Source organism: Artibeus jamaicensis, unplaced genomic scaffold (genome assembly GCF_021234435.1).
Source record: "Artibeus jamaicensis isolate MK-2021 breed Jamaican fruit bat unplaced genomic scaffold, CSHL_Jam_final scaffold_537, whole genome shotgun sequence".
In the NCBI taxonomy this organism is placed as follows: Eukaryota; Metazoa; Chordata; class Mammalia; order Chiroptera; family Phyllostomidae; genus Artibeus; species Artibeus jamaicensis.
The window spans coordinates 8,192,643-8,201,822 of record NW_026522047.1 but is presented as its reverse complement, the minus strand read 5'-3'; positions in this window follow the sequence as shown (position 1 = coordinate 8,201,822).

The window sequence follows — 9,180 nt, the reverse complement described above, 5'->3', positions numbered from 1 at the left end:
CAGCTTTCAGTGGAAAGATAGAGGACCCTCTGTTCGTGGGGAAGGACAGCCCAGCCCATCCTGGTGGACTTGTCCAGTGGAAGGAGGGTTCTGAGCTTTGTGTACGAGGGAAGACCTTTTTCCGTGCAGCAAGTGTGGGTGCCCAGGACCCAGCTGGCTGTCAGAGGACGTACAATCTTCTGGACTTGACTTTGCCTCTTCTGTGGGAGGGTCCCTGTTCTCGGGGAAGCCTAGAAGCAGCTCCTCCAGCCCTAGAAGAATATATAGTCTGCGTTCTCCATGGGGAGGGGCAGGCAGACACCGGTGCGCTGCCAGGGAATGTGGTACCTGGAATCTTTGTTGCCTCGAGGTTTATAAGTCTTTGGTGTCTCTCTGAGGTGGTAGGGAAGATCCTCCAGCTGTCCGAGCGCCTCCAAAGGGACAAGGAGAAAGCCCAAGTTGGAAGACAGAAAACCGGAGTGCAAGTGCCATCCCTGAAAGGCACAAGGCATGAGGCCTCCGCAGCTTGGTTCACACCAGTCCTCTCACCTGTAAAACAGAGATTAAAAATACCTCGCAGACCTGTTGTGGAAATCACGTTAAATACGGTAAAGCACGTGCTCCGCTTTATTAGTTAGGACGCCTTTCATTCCAGGCAACAGAAACCAACCTGAAGTAATTTAAGAAAAAAAAAATGTGAGAGACTGAGACAGAATTAATTATGAGGGTACAGTGATACCCCAGCATCCTTAGAGTCAGGAACTCAGCCAAGCCGTCGGAAGAGGCTGGAACCAAGGAGCGAACAGGTATCAGGGGCCCCTGGGCCTCCCTTTGTATATCTGGTTTTTCCCTCCTTCTGTGAGGACCGCTTTCTCTCTTCTAAGCCAACAGAGCCGGCCGACTGTGACTGCCCACACAGCTTCCGAGTTTTCATCTTCCCTTTCCAAGACACCAACCCCAAAGCTCAGAATCCCATACGCAATTCCAAAGTCTCGGCTATGGCAGGAGTTTACTGCGGCAGAACGGGAGGTGGCTGGGGCTTTGGGGGGGGTGAGGGGGAGGAGTGAGCTCAGATAGTGGAACAGGGCTGAGGGGGCTCAGCCTTGGGGAGCAGTGGAGCTGAGGGGATCCTTGTGGGCTGAGGGGACCTTCTACAATGTGTCTTCCACGGTACCTAGTCCAGTCTCCTCCACATAACACGAGTATTCTTTTTCTTTTTCCTTCCTCTCATTCCAGCTGTGATGGACCTGGGAGAAGAACTGAGACAGCTTATTCAGATTATTCTGGGGCGTGTAGGGCCTTAGCATAAGTGAGATGGAAACCGTTAAGATAAACGTGGTCTCTGGCCGTGACACCAGCATGGGGATGAATAAGGCAGGGTGTGTGCTTCGCAGACTTCCTTGTCCTTCCTAAACTTGGCCTCTTGCTGTGTTCTCTGAAATGTATCTGTCCACCCTTGGAAAATTTGTTGCTTCTGGTGCTAGGACGGCAGGAACGACCCCTGTGTGCAGCCAAGTGCTGTCTATGGGAGCAGGAGCACTAAGGGGTAATGGCTGGGGCCAGTGGTTGCACAGAAAACTAGAGCCGAACTGCTACAAAATCTTAGCTGGTTCTTTCCTGCTCCTGCAGATCATGTTTCCAAGTGTAGCAATGGTGCATAAAGCCAACATTCATTCCTTCTCATTCTCTCTCTCTCAGTGCCTGCAGAGCTGAGCATTGTGCTGTTGACAGAGGTATAAAGAGAAGCACTCAAGATGTTTCACGAGTTCACCTCTTTCTCCTGGGCTACAAGCTGCCCACGGCAGGAACCTGGTACAGGAAGCCCACGGGCCTGGCCAGGGAGGGACCCCAGAGGGCACCCAGGGCTTTCCCACCCAGGGAGAACAAAAAAGAGGGCTCTGAAGTAAGGAGTGTTCTCCAGAACAAATATTTTTCTAATAGTTACATGAGAGCATAAAAACCTTTCTGGGTGACTCTATTTCCTGCCCACCCCCAAACACAGTCTTCGAAGTTGTAATGAAAAGAGCACATTTCACTAACGTCACTACTGAGACTCAAGTACATGCAGGAGCTCAGACCAAGCCTAAGTTCTTTCCCCAGAAAAGAGCAATGCACACGTGGTGCCTTAAGTTCACTTACTTTCACGTCGCCACTGAAAACAAATCACGTCTGGGCGGCAACATATCTTAGATGAGTTTTGTGGTTTCCTCCGATTTTAGCAGCTTAAATTGGAGGTGGCATTTCATCTTCATCTATTGGCACTTTTCCTCACCTGACTTTCTCAACCAGCTGAAAGCCCCTGAATCACTGGGAAATATTTAATGGGTAATAAGAATCGCTTGAGTGACAAGTCCCATTTGACTAAATAGCTCAGCCATGTCTTTGCTATTGATATAAATGCTTCCATATTACATTTACATCATTTATATCCTTTGTAAAAAAAATGTATTTCAACAGTACAAAAATAATGTGGCAGGAAGGTAACCCAGGGGTGTTATAAATATCACAGAAGTCATAACTATAATGATAATATTGGAATTTATCTTCAGAAGATAAAGGTTGAACTTATCAAGAGGCCACAAGTGAGCCATAAAGACTTCTTGATTGAGTACGGATACATTTCAGGTTTTCAATAATCTTGTTAAACACTCTGTAGTTCCTTATTCTTAATGCTGTTCCTTAGTTTTAACACTGCTCACTGCTTTTATAATTGCTGCTCTCCGTTGCTTTCCCGTGTCTGATAATCTCTAGGAAAACACTAGTAACCAGTCCAGCAGCCCCTTTCTTTTGTGCGTCTCCCTTCTCCCCACTGCCTACACCCAAGGGTCAAAGACACAAACACAGAAAGTGCGAATGAGAAGGAGGTATTTAGCAACAGGAGAGAGATGTACAGCTCCCCTTGCCCCTCTTCTCCAACTAAACACATCTCACCCTCCGAGGCCACCCTGCCAGTCTCTGTGAGCTCTGCCCTCACACAGTGACATGGTGTGGGCAGGGCTTAAACAACAGACCTTTATTCTCCCTCAGTTTGGGAGGCTACAAGTCCAAGGTCAAGGTGTCCGAAGAGCTGTTTTGTCCAGAGGCCTCCCTCCTGCGCGTGAGGGTGGCTATCTCCCTGTGTCTTCCCACGGTGTCCCCTCCGCTCGTGTCTTTGTCCTAGCCAGCTCTTCTTTGCAGGACACTAGTCTTATTGGAGCAGGGCCACCCTGATGCCCTCGTTATAACCTAATTATCTCTTTAAAGACCCTACCTCCCAAAATAGTCACATTGTGAGTCATGTGGGTTAGAAAGTCAACATATAAATTTGGGCAGAACACAATTCACCCCAGAGCCGCCACCCTCATCTACCTTTACTAAAACTCTGCTTCTCTGCTGTACCTGCCTGCCCTGGTATTGACTCTGCGACCTCTGCCATCGATCTCTGCCACTGTCTTAGTGGCTGCTTAAATGTCTCTGGGCAGTTACAGGCAGTGTCTTGACTGGTGTTGAGATAAAAGTCATTTCTCTCTGCACAGGATCCACCAGTACAGGGATAGTTTTCAGTCTCTTCCAATGCCTAGAACATAGCCAGCACATGAGTAGATAGGCTCATAATAAAACAAAACAAAAAATAAACACACCTCGGATGAATTGGAGAAGGAAGTGCCATTCTTTAGTTGCCATGTTTTATTCCTTTGGGAAGAGAAGCTTCTTAGAGTCCTCTGAAAAGAAAGCAATGGGATTCACCCAAGCTGGCTATCGAGAATAAAACTTGGACGAGTTTCAAAATCTGTCTTTCCAACTCGGTTTTTAAGCATAGTGATGTGCACGGTTTATAAATGGGTCCATCGCAGTAGTTTCACGGTGTGGACTTTGTTTACAGGGGCTCAGTTAGACTGACTTTGGACGATGATCACAGAGCTGCAGCAGCGACAGTGACCCTTCTGTAGAGTTGGACACCAGGGTGTAGGCACCGAAGACAGCTCTTCAGTTGTCTTATTGAAAAGGAGTTATTAGCAGAAGTATCGTCTACCCTTTGCTTAGCAGTTTGGTTTTTCCCTTTATAAAGCCACCTCAAGTACCCCTTTTAAAAAAGATTTTATTTGTTTATTTTAGAGCAAGGGGCAGGGAGGGAGAGAAACCTTGATGCAACAGAGAAACATTGATCAGCTGTCTCTTGTTTGCACCCCAAGCTGGGAGTAAACCCACACGCAACCCACTGAGTCCCATGGGTCAGGGCTGCCCTTCTGAACTTTACCAACATGGCGGGTAACTTTTTGTGTGATTTTGGAAGTTATTTGTCTATTCACATCTCTGTAACTGAAGCAGGCTCTTCAGAGCTCACTGTGCTCATCCCTGAAGATGAATAGACATCCAAAAATGTCTATTCCCTTATTTTCTCACATTCGTTTGAAAAACTCAGTCTCAAACAAGAGACACAATTTATGTTGTTTTCTGGACTCTTTAGGAATGTACCAAATATTGATCTTATTGAAAAAAATCATAATTCCTTAGCATAAGAAATAAGAGCCAGATTGAGGAAATCCCAGAATGTCCAAAATAATGGTTTATGTTATCTTTCAAGCCATCTCCAAGGAGAAGTAGCCCTCACTATCATGTAGCTGGTAATACAGAGGAAAACGACAGAGAATTCTGATTTAATGCTTCCTGCGTTGTTCATTCTTCAGCTACCAGGACAAGAATGAGGAGGATGGTGGTAATTTCCGACAGGCGTCAGACACCTGTGTAGTGTTCAGCCTGTGAGATGGTCATACCTCTTTTGAAGGAGACGAGGACACCGGAAGGCGGGTGGGAGAGGCTGTGCCCAGGAACGCTGCTGAATTGCCTTCTGTTTATTGCCAGGGGGGTGACATGCTTTCCTTGTATGACCTCATTTAATCCTCAGCACAATGTACTTAATGAGGTGGGTATTATGCTTACTGTTTTACAGCCGAGAAAACTGGGGGGTGGCGTGGGGTCAAAGAGTTTATGTAACTTACCCAAAGTCCCAGAGCCCAAGCGGGGAGAGAGGACTGCCAATGTACACATTCCGAGAGACTGCCAGGCCCGGCACCGTATCGAGTTAAAGGCAGGAGAGCTGGGTGGCACAGGTGTTTGCCAAAGCAACAGGCTGGGTTCTTTCGCCCTCTGCCATGCGCTTCCTGAGCGCACCCCCTTCCAGAGTGGGCCCAGCTCTCGGTTTCTGTCTGCTAAGAGGAAACAGACCTGCCAGCGAGACCGAGGGCTTCACCCAGGTGTTCCCGTGTTGCATTAAAATAAGAGAGTCTCCCTGCTGCCTGACAGACAACTATGTACGAAGGAAATAATCACATTATATTTCAGTACGAGCAAATTCCTCTCCCCCAAACATACAGGAAGAGCCACCATTCATAGCTGAAAACCCTTTGCAGGGGTGGCTTCTGCTTCCAGACTGGAAACCATTTTCCTGGCACCTTCAGTTCAGAAAATGCTGCTCTTCCATCAAGTTCTTTCAGGCTCCTCCCTGGCCCGAATCCTCCTGGGGACACAGGGACAAGCACCTCCCGGGGCCAGCAAGACCAGCACGCTGCTCTCACAGTGCGAAACGCCTGCTGAGGCTCAAGCTTGCACACACATGGTTTCCAGAGAGATTCCAGCCAGACCTGGCAGGCCCACTGATCATCAGAGCCTCCTGTTGGTCCCCACCTTCAGTAGAAATCCTTCCTGTCGGCAGGCACAGCAGGACACCTGTCATTAGCCACCGCCCACCTTCGGGTGCCACACCAGCGACTGGCAGGAGGGGGGCTCCACCGGGCTAACTCAGTGATTTGCCTGGTTGCAAGGGCTTTGTTTGACTGTCAGAAAACAGAATGTGTACATTTGTCTGTCATAAACACACACGAGCAAGAGCACAAATAAAATGGTCATTTTTGTTATTTAACAGAGCAACGGTGCATTGCTAAGTGTGTTTGCATTATTTACCTGAACCGGAGGGAACAAGTGACTAACCCTGCAGATCGGGTACCAAGGAGCAACTTGTTCAATCCGCCTCACGCAATACAGCCCTTGCCACTCCCGCTCACCCAGTGCAGACCCTAGCAGAGCGCTATTTTTAGACTGGCTCTGTGCACCACTGTTTGCCAAGCACACTGTTAAATCCTTTGAATGGCGGCCAAGAAGTTGGGGGAGAACCTAGAAACCTGCCACACAGGTCAGCATCCTAATCAGCGCCGGGACAGCCGGTGCTGAGGACCTGCCTTTGTTTCCTTTTCTTCTTTCCCTCCGTCTGCACTGCAGCAGCGATGGAGAAGGGCAAGGGCACAGAGAGGCGGCCTTGTCTGTGCTTGTCCTTTAAGCGGGTTGGTGTCCTCGCTCTCCAAGTAACTGTCCATTTGTCAACATCTTGGGTGGTTTAAGCTGTTCTTTGTCAAAACCACTTTTGGAAAAGATCTGGCCATTTGTTTACTTGGGAGCCAGCATGAGGACAGCAGGTGCGTCACGGAAAACTCAGACGTGGGTGTGTCCTGGGCACTGGGGCTCGGCCCCATGACATCCCGCCACTCCCTGCCAGTCGGCCACCTGGGAAGGAGGGGCAGAGAGAAGAGCAGGAGGCGGAGCTGGTGCGAGGCAGGTGGCGGTGAGGTGGTGGCCCCACGAGCTGCAGCACCAGGGAGAATGAGGGGCCTCCTGCAGAAACTCGAAGGCACTCAGTTTGGCCTCGTTTCCCCAGCCTGAGAAAGGCTGCGAATGGAAGCAATGACTGGGCTAATTCTAAACGGAGTCTTTAAAAATGATTTCTGACAAAAATCCAGATCTTTGTCTCAGTTCTTGGCTTCTGTATAAATTGCTCATTTCCCAACATTCTTTAATTTTTGAAGCGACCTGGTTAGTATTTGGTGCAGTGGGTGGGATCATCTGAGACAGCCGGGTGGCCTGAAACGTGAAGAGTTGATCCTGGTGTCCCTCTGCCCTCCTTCCTGTGACGCCAGCTGTCCTTTCACTCAGCCTGGGTTGGTGGGGAAGGCTCGTGGCAGCCTGAGGCCGGGCAGTTCTGTCCCTGCCCCTGTGCTGGGACGTCCTCGTGATATCCCTGTCCCGTTACAGAGCTAGTTAGAGGAGAACTCGAAATGAGTCTTCAGCACGTTGGGTCAGAAGTGGTCTCTGAGTTGAAGGCGGTTTGCTTTTCATTATTTCAAGCTCAGTAGGGTCTCTATTACAATATTAGAGGTGTCTGATGGTACCCACTGCGCCAGGACAGTGAATAACCATGACAGCAAAAGCAAGTTACTTCGGAGCTCAGACGTGCTAGGCACTGTCCTAGGCCACAACTCTGTCCTTACCTACACTCTGCACGCATGACTTACCCTCTTGCGGGGGAGTCCTAAGAATCTGAAGGGTACTCAGCCAAGGTCACTAGCCAATCAGTGGCAGATCTAAAATCAAACCGAAGTTTGTTGTCCTCTTTCCACTGCACTAGGCAACAGCATATGCAACTCCAAACCCATTTTAAGAATCAAAGGACAACTGGGTTTACGGTGACGAATCTCAATTCCATATATATTGGGTCCAGTTATTTTAACCGACTCTGCATGTTTGCTTATCTCAGGATTTTTACGGAAAAGTGATAGGGTTGCTACTTGGGTTTCTCCTGACAGAATTAGCTAATCAGAATTAGCTTTCTTAATTCTTTAATATCTTCTAAGTGTTCCATTTGATCTGATTCTTTTCCCGAATATGAATTCTTTTCCTGGTGTACAGAATTTGGTCTATAGTTACAGTGTATAAGAATATCCTGGCTTCTTTTATGGGTGCATGAATAAATCAGGAAGGAAATTTCCCCAACCCTAGAGGCAGCACTACTACATGGCAGGCTTGCATGTACATACAGTTTGACGGAAACCAATCATTGGACGAATCTGGGCAAGGGTTGGTGCTAAGTAGGAAAGGGAGCAAAGAAAATGGGAAGCAGGTATTGGTAACATTTGCCTGTACGATGGTATCACTGTCACAGTAAATCTCTGCTCAACAGATTATTCTAACTTTCCTCCCACCCGTCCAGTTATTGGTCGGACGCCATCACCCGATACGGTTAATGGGAGGAAATAAGAAGTCGAGGTCTTCGCAGACTCCGGAAAGTGAAAACCGCCCAAACCCAAGCTTTGGGCCTCGACTTAGACTGTAGGTATCTCTATGCGCGTTATTACCTGGGGACTTTCATTTGCTTCTGTCACTGTGCTCCATTTCTGCTTCATCTGAAAAGAAAATGAAATATAATTACCTCCTACACACTCATCATGCTATTGATATTAAATTGCATCTTCTTGTATTATGATCGACAAAGTTGCTCCTAACGTTGGAATTTGGGGTTTTTTTTGCTTTTAAAGTTATAGCTGCTGCTGTTGTTGGAACAATTATATTGCTTTGGCACTTTGTTCCACCCAGACTCAGGGCATTTGTGTACTGTTTACCTTTCAGAAAAGCTATTTTCCAAGAAGAAAAATAAAAAGGGAGTACAGACTTCCAACAGCACATGTTTTTCTCCCTGCTCTCTCCTTGGTTCTGAAAAAGGATGTGTGAACAGAATTGCAGGCTGTAATTAATGCAGCTCTTCATAAGATAAGAGGTTCTTTTATCTATAGAAAAATTGCTGTACTGATTCTCAGTGAGAATCAGAATGTTCCAGTTAATGCTCTTTCTACAAAAGGAATTCGGGTTTCCTACGCTCTACATGTTATAGTCAAAGTTTAACATTTTCTATGGGAAGCTGGAGGTGGGTAAACATGTGATGATAATGACATTATTTTACAGGAACGAGTCAAAAACCTTAAATATTAATATTATGTTTAGATGAATGCTGAATGAGGTTACATAAAGAATTCCCAAGTGATACTGACTACAGGAATGGATGTGTGACCACAGACCCTAATTGGTCAAAGCTTAGATCTAGCTCTTTAGGGGGAGGTGAAATGAATTGGGAAATAGCTGCTCACTTAATATAGGAGGAAAAAGAGCATGAGGTCCTCGCTATGTCCTGAAGTGTTGTCCAAACAAGGAATTGAGCTCTGCTGTGTCTTTCTGGATCGAATTATCTCCTGGCAGAACACACACTGCAATTCAGAAACAAGTCCTCTGTTTTGTGTGTAGGTTTGCAACAATCGGTGATGTGTTGGCGCTATGTTCTACCTAAATGTGAGGCATTTGTATACTTACTAACTTTTTTTTAAATCTACTTTCCAAGAAGAA